The sequence below is a fragment of the Ipomoea nil genome, unplaced genomic scaffold, assembly GCF_001879475.1.
Source record: "Ipomoea nil cultivar Tokyo-kokei standard unplaced genomic scaffold, Asagao_1.1 scaffold1558, whole genome shotgun sequence".
Taxonomy (NCBI): Eukaryota; Viridiplantae; Streptophyta; class Magnoliopsida; order Solanales; family Convolvulaceae; genus Ipomoea; species Ipomoea nil.
This window is the reverse complement of record NW_017617986.1, coordinates 2,092,281-2,105,219: the sequence shown is the minus strand read 5'-3', so window position 1 is coordinate 2,105,219 and position 12,939 is coordinate 2,092,281.

Sequence of the window (12,939 nt, the reverse complement as noted above, 5' to 3'; positions counted from 1 at the left end):
TACAAGGACTATCTCGGGTACCTACTCGGGAGAGAGGACGGGTTCACCTTGGCCACGCGACCGAACCGAAATTGGCTATCGGCGGAGCAAAAGATATTGGTTATGATTGTGACCGATAGCCTCTTGCCCACCAATAACAAGAGCAAGGACGTGGGGAGCTTTGAGTGCACGTTTGCCTATCTCCTGAAACATAAAATCAAGTTCAACCTGCTAGCACTCATGCTAAAACACATGGAGTTTTGCAAGACAAACAACCGACTTAGCCTACCCTACGGGATGATCCTAAGTTGGATCATGGAGAAAAAGGGGGTGGACCTAAGCCACACCGAGGTCAAGACCGAAAATGGCATGGTCTTTAATGCCCAGAACCTACGCTGCAATGACATCTACTACACCGAGGGAGGACATTACCTCAGCCTCGAAGAAATTTGCCAAAAACCCGAGGATGAACGAAGAGAATTGGTCGAGCAATTAGACATCTCCAACAAGAAGCTCAAATGGGCAATGCAAGATTGCGGAATTCTGGAGGGAAATGAGGACCAAGAGGAGGATGACGAACCCAACCCGTCGGTGCAACCACAATTAGGAGGGAACCCAAGGGAGCAAAACGAGGGCTCAATCAATGAACGCATACTCGCGCAGCTCAACCGGCAAAGCCAAATCAGGAGGAAGGATTCTCATCCCTGATTCGTACGACACGCGCACTAGATCAGAGGGTGGCGTCAATCAAGGCCACCTTGGGCACTCGCGGGGCGTCCAGCTCAGGAGCAGGAAACCGAGGTAGACCTAAAACCCTTCTGTTACAACACCACCAGAAATCCAGTCTACCCCAGCTAAGGCAAAACGTGGGGCCACATTCCTAACCGGGAGGCCAAGATACGGAATGCCTAGGGGTGAAAGAATGGATTAACACACTGGGCTTCGGGGACGAAGCCCCTCGTAAGGGGGGGAGAGTGTAACACCCCGTGTTACGATCCCTAAAATCAATTAAATCATTTAATCAATTAACCAAAAGAAAGAATTAAATCACAAGAATTAATTAGGAAAGGCCCACCATAGTCCACGGGCCCTTATCCCTAAACCCAATCCTTAGTCCCAAAAGAATTAGAATTAGCAAGCCTATAATATTAGTTCCTAACTAGGACTCCTAAATATATAAATAGGGGACTTAAGAGGCACCTAGAACCCCACCACCACAATAAACGTCCCACCACCCCAAAGAGCTCCAAGAATTCCCTTAGAAGAAATCAAGAAAGCAAGAAAGCTTAAAGAAAGACCCTTCATAGCCAAGGAATTAATTAAGGCTAAGAGGTAACCCATGTCTCAACAAAACCTATTTTCTTAGTTATGATTCCCCTCTTAGGATTTCCCCATATTATTGTGTATTGATGATTTGTGATATTATTATTGATGATTGGTGGGATGATTTCCATGGGTGATCTTGATGATGAAAGGTTCTTGATAATTATTGTAACACCCCGAAATTTCAAGACATTTAAAACTTATAAAATAAAGGTGCAATCTCATTAAATCCCAAAACGTAATACAAGAGTACGGGGTGCTATGCCACACCTGAGCCAGAGAACTCAGATGCACAGGCTAACTAACTAATATCCTTGATAATGTAAATGCATAAGCATGGCACGCAGGCCGAAAGGGAAACTATCTACTTCTACGCTCCAATTTCTAGCGCGCTCCAGTGACTTATTCTTCTGTGCCTGAAAGCCAAATATATCTGTTCAGCGAGAGATGCTGGTAACCCACTCCAACGCGTTGAAATACAATACATATAGAGATATATATATATATATATATATATATATATATATATATAGATATACGAAAACCATTTTGAGCATGAAGATATATTCTACGAACTCTAGCTTTTAAAACCGGGAATGACTCGACAGATAAGGCTAGACACAAGCAACAGTTATAACAAGCGTATACAATCCACAACAGGCAAGACAGATAAAGCTGAGCACAATTAATAATCATAACCCAACATAAACAATCCCCAGCATAAATCCCATAGTCACATCCCCCAAGATACTCATAATCACAACTCATCCGTATCTCATCACATAGCACACTTTGTTGGCGCCACAGGACCAATCGCATGCCCATACATGAGGGTCAGCGCATATAGCTCTGACACGGCCCCGCAGCACCCAGCCCCGTATCGCAACACGGAGGGGTCGATCGCAACCGACCGATGAACCGCAGCTCATCATAATGTTTGATCACAACCAAACAGTGGACCGCAGCCCAAGAAAATGTCATCTGACCGCAGCCAGGAAATATGAACCGCAGCTCATGTAGAAACGTTTGATCGCAACCAAACGGTGGACCGCAGCCCAAGAGTGTAAATCTGACCGCAGCCAGCTTCTAAACCGCAGCTCAGGAATAACCAATCCGATCGCAACCGAATTGGGGTGTCATGCACACATAACACATAGCAAGCACATGCAACCCACATTAACACATTGGGAAGGGGAGAAAGCGTATAACAAAACCTATGCGTGATCCTTCACATACTAAGAATGGTCTTAAGGGGTTCATACTTCTTCCACCTAGGTCAACGGGATACCAATTCAACTAGCATGCAATATATAAGACTCATAAACCTACGAACGGTACTCGAAACATCAAACTAGACACGGCACGATGAACGGAGTCCGTTGGGACACCACGGGGATCGGGGAAACATCAAACGAGGAAGCCGGGGTCCCGAATGGGGGAGATTTCCAGCGGGTAGCCGGTGGGTGGGGGGCCACCCGCCAGCTGCCCGCCGGTAAGCACTGTTCCGGGCAGCGGGTCGCCGGCGGGCAGCTGCCTGCTGCCGGAGACGTCCCTTCTGGCCGCGGGTAGGTGGCGGGTCCCCTACCCCCCACTGACTCTTTATACACACAACGCCCCGGGAACCATTGTTGAACCCGAAACCATGCTTAGACACTTTACAACGCAATTAACGATCAACACGTAGACAATTAACGGATCAAATACGAGAAACGTACGGCACATAACCTATCATGCTTTTCTAAACATAATCGACACCCAAACATGCGATTTCCCCACCCGATACACCAAGAATAATATCATACGATACAACCTAGGGTTCTAATCACTTTTATACCAACAAGAATACGATCCGTCTTCTAATTACAAGATTCGGTAAGAATATCACATAAGCATCAAGAATGCCATACAATTATCAAGAACGATATATAAACATCAAGAACTCCACATAATCATCAAGAACACCATAATTATCAAGGATCTCCCAATATCCAGATCACCCATGGAATTATCCCATCAATCATCAATAATAATATCACAAATCATCAATACACAATAATATGGGGAAATCCTACGGGGGAAATCATAGCTATGAAAATAGGTTTTGTTGAGACATGGGTTACCTCTTAGCCTTAATTAATTCCTTGGCTATGAAGGGTCTTTCTTTAAGCTTTCTTGCTTTCTTGATTTCTTCTAAGGGAATTCTTGGAGCTCTTTTGGGGTGGTGGGGCGTTATTCTTGTGGGGGGTTCTAGGTGCCCTCTAGGTTCCCTATTTATATATCTAAGGGTCTTATTTTAGGATCTAATCCTTCTAGGACTAGGGGTTGGGTTTAGAGATGGGGGCCCACGGACTATGGTGGGCTTTTTCCTAATTAATTTCTGTAATTTAATTCTTTCTTTTGGGTAATTGATTAAAGGATTAATTGGTTTTAGGGGTCGTAACACGGGGTGTTAAAATTATGGTGTTCTTGATGATTATATGACGTTCTTGATAATTACATGGTGTTCGTGATGTTCTTAATGATCATATGAGGTTCTTGATAGTTATATGATATTCCTACCGAATCTTGATTTTGGAAGATGAATTGTGCTCTTGTTGATTTAAAAATAATTAGAACCCTAGGTTATATCGTGGAATGTGTATGGTATTATTCTTGGTATATTTGGGCAGGGTTTCGCATGATTGGGTGTTTATTATGTTTAGAAAATCATGATAGGTTATGTGCCGTTTGTTTCTTGATTTTGATCCGTTAATTGTCTACGTGTGTTATCAATTGCGTTTGAAAGTGTCTAAGCATGGTTTCGGGTTCCACAAAGGTTCCCGGGGCGTTTTTGGTGAAAAGAGTCAGTGGGGGGGTAGGTGGGGGTAGGGGACCCGCCACCTAACCGCGGCCAAAAAGAGGAGCTCCGGCAGCGGGCAGCCGGCGGGCGGGTAGCTGCCCGCTGGGCACCCGCTGCCCGGAACAGTAAATACCGGCGGGCAGCCGGCGGGTGGACCCCCACCCACCGGCTACCCGCTGGAAATTCCCACCCTTCGGGACCCCGGCTTCCCCGTTTGATGTTCCCCCGACTCCCGCTCCGTCTATCGTGCCTATGTCTAGTTTAATTTTCGGGTACCGTTCGTAGGTCGTATAAGTCTTATATATTGCATGCTAGTTGAATTGGTATCCCGTTGACCTAGGTGAAAGAAGTATGAACCCCTTAGGACTATTCTTAAAATGTGAAGGATCACGCATAGGTTTTGTTTTACGTTTTCTCCCCCTTCGCAATATACTAATGTGGGTTGCATGTGCTTGCTATGTGTTATGTGTGCATGTTACCCCGTTTTGGTTGAGATCAATCGGGCTATACGGGCAGTCGGGTGGGCTGAGAACCATACCGGCTGTTAACCAGGCTGGTAGAGACCGATCAGGTATATAAATATTATATAGGACTAAGGTCCACTATACGGGCAGTTGAATGGGTTGAGAACCATCCCAACTGTTAACCAGGCTGGTAGAGAGCGGTCAGGTATATAATTATTAAATAGGACAAAGGTCCACTATACGGGCAGTTGAATGGGTTGAGAACCACCCAACTGTTAACCAGGCTGGTAAAGACCGGTCAGGTATATAAATATTATATAGAGCTGCGGCTCATCGGTCGGTTGCGATCGACCCCTCCGTAGTGTGAGACGGGGAAGGGTGCTGCGGGGCCGTGTCAGAGCTATATGCGCTGACCCTCATGTATGGGCATGCGATTGGTCCGGTGGCGCCAACAAAGTGTGCTATATGATGAGGTAAGAAGGGTTGATGTTGTGACTGTTGTAGGGCTCTTGCTAGTAATGCTTAATTGTGATTATTGGTTGTGCTTATCTATGACTGTTTCCTATTTGAGAATTGTATATGCTGATTATGACTGTAGATGGTGTGTACCCCTATTTGTCGAGTCGGTCCCCTGATTTGAAAGCTAGAGTCTCTTAGGATATATCTTCATGCTTCAAAATGACTTTTCGTATATCTATGTATATATATATATATATGTATTGTATTTCAACGCGTTGGAGTGGGTTGCCAGCATCTCTCGCTGAACAGATATATTTGGCTTTCAGGCACAGAAGAGTAAGTCACTGGAGCGCGCTAGAACTTGGAGCGTAGAAGTAGATAGTTTCCCTTTCGGCCTGCGTGCCATGTTTATGCGTTTACATTATTGAGGATATTAGTTAGTTAGCCTGTGCACCTGAGCTCTCTAGCTTAGGTGTGGCATAGCACCCCGTACTCTTGTATTATGCTTTGGGATTTAATGAGATTTCACCTTTACTTTATAAGTTTTAAAAGTCTTGAAAATCTAGGGTGTTACAGTTGGTATCAGAGCCTAAGTTGACCCTAGGATAAGACTCTTAAGACCGGACTTTAAGACATTAAGCTTGAACTCTAGATATTTAGGAACATAGGATCCAAGAATCCTAGGACGTGCGGTGAGATTGTGAAACCTACACATAACCTCTCCTCCTAAAGAAAACCTTCCCCCGCTTATCACGTCAAAGAAGGAAACCAAACCCCAATTTAACATTCTTATAGACATTGACCCAGGAAGACGACAGCATGGCACCCAACAGAAGACAATCAAGGACTCCAGAACCCGCCGCACACGACGCCCTAACCCAAACACTACAACAACTAACACAAGTCGCCCAAGCACTAAGCTACGTGGCTCTCCGCGACAACAGGCCCCCGCCACCTCCATCCAACGCAAACACAGACTTCGCCCGACAAGTCTCTAACCATCGATCACCCACGTTCTCAGGAGAAGAGGATCCCGTAATTGGTGATTTATTCTTTAAAATCCTGAAAATTCAAATGTCAAGGACTAGTAATTGACTAGTCAATCTAAGTCAATGGGTTGTACCCTATGCTTCATGAATAGTTCCCTTGTCTCCTTACACTTTTCCATTTTAGTAAGGGTAAAGAAGACTTTTCACCTTATGTTTGTATCCCAAGCTAACCTAGAGTCATCTTTCATTCTTTCCCTTACACACTCAAAACAAAAGCTCATCCTTCTCTCTAGAATTTATCTAGCTTCTTCTTCAAGCCAAGTTTGGGTATTCTAAGATCTTCCAAGTTGGTCTCCAAGATTCAACCTTTCATACTCTTGAGCATATAGGACAGTAAGATCTTTGGTCCTTTAGTGTTTTTGGTACCTTTTAAGGTGCCTTTTTCTAAAGATGAAATCTGTGTTGTCTTTTGGTGTGTTCTTGAAGTTGGTGTTGAAGGAGAGCCTTGTTAGAAGCTTGTAAAGGGGTAATATGTGAAGGTTTAGGCTACAAGAGGTAACCCTTGCTTTACAAAATCTATTTTCTTACCTATATGATGATTTCTTGGATTCTACTTGTGATTTTTGCAATGAAATGTGAGTGTTGATGCATTGTCTTGTGAAAATGCATATCTAGAGCTTGTTATTAGGGTTCTTGTATGCCATTGCTTGGCTATTCCCTTGATTCAAGTCATATTGTTGTATTTTTTGAGATTTTGGGTGTTTTGGACTTGGTGTTGAAAATCCCCGAAGGGATTATTTTGGTACAGGACATTTACCCGCGGGCGGAACGGCGGGCAGACGCGGGCGGAACTACGGGTTGGGGTCTACCCGTGGCCCCACCCGCGGGGTACAATGATGGTTTGTGTGGGGATTTGTTCCCCGTGATTCTTTTGACTCGGTAATTGATGTTTTGACTTCCCGATGTTCTTTTGTTGAACTATTTGAGTGTCTTCTTGATGTTTCGTATGTCTAGATCTATGTGGTAGGATTCCATGTTGGTTTTGGTGTCTTGAATCGTGCTAAGTGTTCAACCTTGTGATTCGTCGTACCATGATGAGTCTTGCGTGTTCTTCGGAACTATGTTTTGTTTTCCCATTTAATAAGCATGCTAGTTCGATGTTGAAATGCTAGCGTGTGTGGTTTGTTCTTTCCTATTGTGGATGATAACTTGTGTTGATCATCGATGTTGTCGGATTGTGATCCTTTCCTTGCTCCGTATGGTTTCATATCTTTGTTGTGATCCATTGTTTGATTCCTATGATGGTGTTGTGTGTGTGGCTGTACCTGGATTGCACGATTAATGGTATGGGACATTAGTTACCAAGTTACGTTAGTGGTCCTCGTGGTGGCAATGACCTGATTATGGAGTTGTGACCTGTGTGTCGCGTTCACGTGTTTTGGGAGGGCTTCGGTCATGTGTTGTGGTCGGTACCCTCGTGTAGTACTTGTTGGTGTAAGTTGTGGGTGGTTGTTGGTGGGGGAACGACGGTTCCCGGAGGTATAAGATTGGACTTGTTTGTACAGGGGTCCTGGAGGTAATGGTTGGAACTAGTTATAAGGTTGGAACCGGGCATAAGGAAAGATTATTGAATTCGTGATGTGTGATGTCACGAAGGCATGTGTTGCCGATGTGTGTTTCTTTATTCTCATTTGTTGAGCATGTCGGTGGTATTCTACTGCGTGATGGTAGAATACGCCTTGAGCCTTACTTGTGTTGTCATTGTCACGTCTTGATGTGTTTTAGGATGTGTTTCCCCTTATCCTTGTTGTGAGTGATATAGAGTCTTACAGTTGACTTCTATCTTGGGTTTTGAACTGATATATACAGTATTCTGTTTCGAAAATAATTTTGTATAATCCTATCTATGTATGATATTTAACGCGTATTGATGGGTTACCAGCATTATTCGCTGAACAGGCGTCGTCCCATTTCTTTATGTGCTTTTCAGGTCCTGAGTAGTCGGCGAGCGCGTTAGACATGGCTAGATTAGACTCCGTGGACAATTTAGGTTGTTTTTTGGGCCTGTGTGCCTCTTTTGTTGAATACATTAGATTGTTGTTGTCGGTTTTTGCCTGTGCGCTCACATTGTTGTCAACATGGCATAACACTCCCTGTTTTCCGGCTTTATATACTAGACTTCCAATGTGCTATGCTTTATGTTTTTGTGGTTAGTTATCTTGCATAATTAAGTTTAAAATGGCATGAAAATCGGGGGTGTTACAATTGGTATCAGAGCCTAGGTTTGAGCCTAGGATGCTAGAGTCTAGACTTTTAAGAAGTTAAGTGTGGTTTGAGACCCTAAGATAACCATAAGTATCTAAGTGTTTAGGACTTAGGACTTATAGGACGCGCGGTGAGGTTGTGAGTTCTTCTATCGTTTTCTGTTGTGCTTCATGTGCTTTGTTTCCTGTTAGCTTTGGTTATCTTTAATTGAGGCACCAGGTAAGGGTGCGGGTCCTAAGTTTCCTCCCGTTTTCGTGCTATTGCTGTAGAATTCAAGGATGGCACCATCGAGACGTCATGCAAGGTCTTCAGAAGCAACCACCCTCTTCAGAATGGGAATCGTGACATAGTACGCCAAGTCGCAAGTCTCCGTCCCCCGTTATTCGCCGGTGACGAAGACCCCGCAGTGCTGGACGAGTGGATCCGGATGTTTGACAAGATCTCCGAAGCTGTGGTTTGCCCCGAGAATCGCCAGGTGGAGTTAGCTACGTTCTACCTTAGGCAAGAAGCCGACTCGTGGTGGATGCTTGAAAGACCAGCTTGTAGGAAAGTTTCGGGGTTCAGTTGGGAAAACCTGAAGGTTAAGTTACGTGAGCAGTTCTATCCTGCTCATGTCAAGGAGGCCTACCTTTGTGCAGTTGACCTCTACCGAGTACCGCAAGTTCAGAAAGGAATCCGGGAGAACCGTAAGAGGAAACTGGAAGAAAGTGTTTCACTTGTGGTTAGGGGTTTGATGGCTACTAGTGCTGAATCAACAAGAAGCCTTCAAAGAGACGGCTCTAAGAGAGATAAGGTTCCCCGGTTAATCCGGAACAACAAGGCTAAGGGAAGGCGCTCCATTTGCAAGAACTATGGAAGTGACTACCCCAGCGTGGACTGTCTTGGGGAACCGTTAGAGTGTTTTGCGTGTGGCAAGAGGGGTCACCGGTCCTTTTAGTGCAGGACTAAGAGGAAGACTTCTACGGACTCAAAACCAGTTGGTAGTGTGAGGCCCTAGTCGGGAAGTAAGCATCAAAGTAGAAGTAGCAACCAGGACCTGTGTACAAAGTCGGGACCTCGGCATGGCAAAATCCACAGTCGTGAGGCAGATGCAAGTGGGAACCGTTGAAGTAAGTTCTTTGTATCCTTTTATTGCACCTCCCTTCATCTTTGTGTCCTTCCTTGCGTGTTGGTTTCGGGCGTTAGCTTGTTCGAGAGTTACCCTTGACCTTCGTTAACCTTTTCTTTCCCTTAGACAAACCCAATCACCCTTTTTACCATGTGATCCTTTTCTTCCGAACCTTGTTCTTGTTTTCTTCCAAACCACCTTGTGCACGGCGACGGTGACTTCAACCTATGAAGGAATCTGGCAAGGTCTAAGAGTTAAGCCGCGTCTGAGTTGAGGTAGAGAGCCTTCAGTTCGACAAGCGTAGTGATCAGCGTCAAGCCGAAGTTTTGCCGAAAGTTGAGAACCCTATAACCTCTTGAAGCCGATCTTCTTCTCTTACCCTCATAAAATTCCTTGTCTCTTCACGAGAAATCCTTCCTGTCTTTTCAAATCTCGTTCTTATTCCCCTCTTGATTTGACTCTGTTCAAGGTTATAGCCTCATCTTTCCTAAGTTGTGACTTTGAAAATCTTGATTCCTTTCCTAATCAGCGCTATCCTTGAGTTTAAACGGATACCCTCCGTGGGAAATCCTTTTCAACTCCCTTAAACCCTGTTTTGATTCCTTACTCCTTTAAGTTGTAGCCTTGTTTACAATTCTCTTCTTCTTAACAAACATGGTCCTCGAGTGTTGAACCTGAACCCTTCACTCTAATCTTTTCCGTTGAACCGAATCTTTTCTTGTAAGCTAAGCCATCTTTCCCTTGAGTTACTTTTCTCCGGTGTTACCATTCTTGCTTTGGACCTCTCATCCGAACCGAAGCTTTGAAGTCTTCAAGCGTTGCCTTGTAGCGAGTAGATGGTTGTGTGATAATGCATGTGTTAAGTTGGTAGCCTGCATCAAGTTAGCCCAAGATCTGGAGAGGAGGACATCCAACTCGTGTTTTGAATCTAGCAGTTGCGGCCTTTGTCTGGAAGTGACGGATCAAGTTCAAATGGATGTCGAGTTCAAGTTGTGTAGTGTGAGTACCTTGTTTCTTTTGGTTGAAGAAGTCAGCGGAGATTAGTTTAAGATGAAACCCTGGTTCTTTGGTACCGAGTGTTCTAGCTTTAGAGCTCTCTTGGTGTTAGTTTTAGCTGTAGGTTGTGTCTTTGCTCAGACGTCTAGATCTAGGGAGATCGGTGGTTAGTTTTAAGCAGAGAGTTAAGGTTAAGGTAGGGTTAGTTTCCCTTTCTGGTAAATCTTTTCTCTATCACCTTACCTTTCTTTCTTGACTCACCTTTGTGAACCTTCAGCTTATTTCTAAGCTTTGCCACTCATTTTGTTAACCGACTGTTTTTGTGTTGAACTTCGTTGTGTCCAAGCCTATCAAACTTACCACCTTAATTTGAACCCTTGGTTCCTCTAACTTTGGTTAGTGGCAAACACCTTTATTGCTTAAAACTTCGTTGCAACTCATCTCTTATGCTTTATCACCCGTTTCGTAAGCCGACCGTTTTGTCGTGTTAGCTCGTTTCTTCCCTCGTTTGTTTGTTTGCTGGCTAGTTGTTGTTGCTGGTTGGCTGTGTTTAGTTGTTCCTTTTTGCTTGTTAGTTGTTGTTGTCGTTGGCTTGCTGCTTTGTTGTTTGCCTTGTGTGATCGTCCTTGTTTGCTAGTTGTGTTGAGTAGTTAGCTTTGTGGGTTGTACTAGGAGCTAGTGGTTTAGAACCTTTTATTTGGTTAGAAGGTTGATGGTTGTGTTTGGTTTAGTGTTCGTTATGCTCAAAGAACTCTATTGGTTATTTCTTTCAATCTTTCAATGCTATGACTTGTTGCTTGTTTTTGGTATCTTTTGGATCCTTTAAGTTTTGACCAAAAGGATATTCTTGACACTCTTGTCACATTGTTGTTCCGTTTTATCGTTTTGTTTTAATTCGTCATACCCAAGCTTCGGGGACGAAGCTTCTTTTAAGGGGTAGAGGATGTGACACCCCGTAAATCCAAATTCTATTTAGGGATTAATTAAGTAATTAATCCTAACCTAATTGGTGATTTATTCTTTAAAATCCTGAAAATTCAATAGTCAAGGACTAGTAATTGACTAGTCAATCTAAGTCAATGGGTTGTACCCTATGCTTCATGAATAGTTCCCTTGTCTCCTTACACTTTTCCATTTTAGTAAGGGTAAAGAAGACTTTTCACCTTATGTTTGTATCCCAAGCTAACCTAGAGTCATCTTTCATTCTTTCCCTAACACACTCAAAACAAAAGCTCCTCCTTCTCTCTAGAATTTATCTAGCTTCTTCTTCAAGCCAAGTTTGGGCATTCCAAGATCTTCCATGTTTGTCTCCAAGATTCTACCTTTCTTACTCTTGAGCATATAGGAGGGTAAGATCTTTGGTCCTTTAGTGTTTTTGGTACCTTTTAAGGTGTCTTTTTCTAAAGATGAAATCTTTGTTGTCTTTTGGTGTGTTCTTGAAGTTGGTGTTGAAGGTGAGCCTTGTTAGAAGCTTGTAAAGGTGTAATAAGTGAAGGTTTAGGCTACAAGAGGTAACCCATGCTTTACAAAATCTATTTTCTTACCTATATGATGATTTCTTGGATTCTACTTGTGATTTTTGCTATGGAATGTGAGTGTTGATGCATTGTCTTGTGAAAGTGCATATCTAGAGCTTGTTATTAGGGTTCTTGTATGCCATTGCATGGCTATTCCTTTGATTCAAGTCATATTGTTGTATTTTGTGAGATTTTTGGGTGTTTTGGACTTGAATTTGGACTTGGTGTTGAAAATCCCCGAAGGGATTATTTTGGTACAGGACATGTACCCGCGGGCGGAACGGCGGGCAGTGGCCTTCCCGCCGCCCCACTCGCGGGATACAAGGCTGCTGGAACATGGTTCCCGCGGGCGGAACCAAGGGTGGGGGTCCACCCGTGGCCCCACCCGCGGGGTACAATGATGGTTTGTGTGGGGATTTGTTCCCCGTGATTCTTTTGACTCGGTAATTGATCTTTTGACTTCCCGATGTTCTTTTGTTGAACTATTTGAGTGTCTTCTTGATGTTTCGTATGTCTAGAACTATGTGATTGGATTCCATGTAGGTTTTGGCGTCTTGAATCATGCAAAGTGTTCAACCTTGTGATTCGTTGAACCATGATGAGTCTTGTTTGTTCTTCGAAACTATGTTTTGTTTACCCGTTTGATAAGTATGCTAGTTCAATGTTGAAATGCTAGCGTGTGTGGTTTGTTCTTTCCTATTGTGGATGATAACTTGTGTTGTCATCGATGTTGTTGGATTGTGATCCTTTCCTTGTTCAGTATGGTTTCATAAGGAAGGATTATTGAATTCGTGATGTGTGATGTCACGAAGGCATGTGTTGCCGATGTGTGTTTCTTTATTCTCTTTTGTTGAGCATGTCGGGTGGTATTCTACTGGGTGATGGTAGAATACGCCTTGAGCCTTACTTGTGTTTTCATTGTCACGTCTTGATGTGTTTTGGGATGTGTTTCCCCTTATCCTTGTTGTGAGTGATATAGTCTTGCAGTTGATTTCTATAT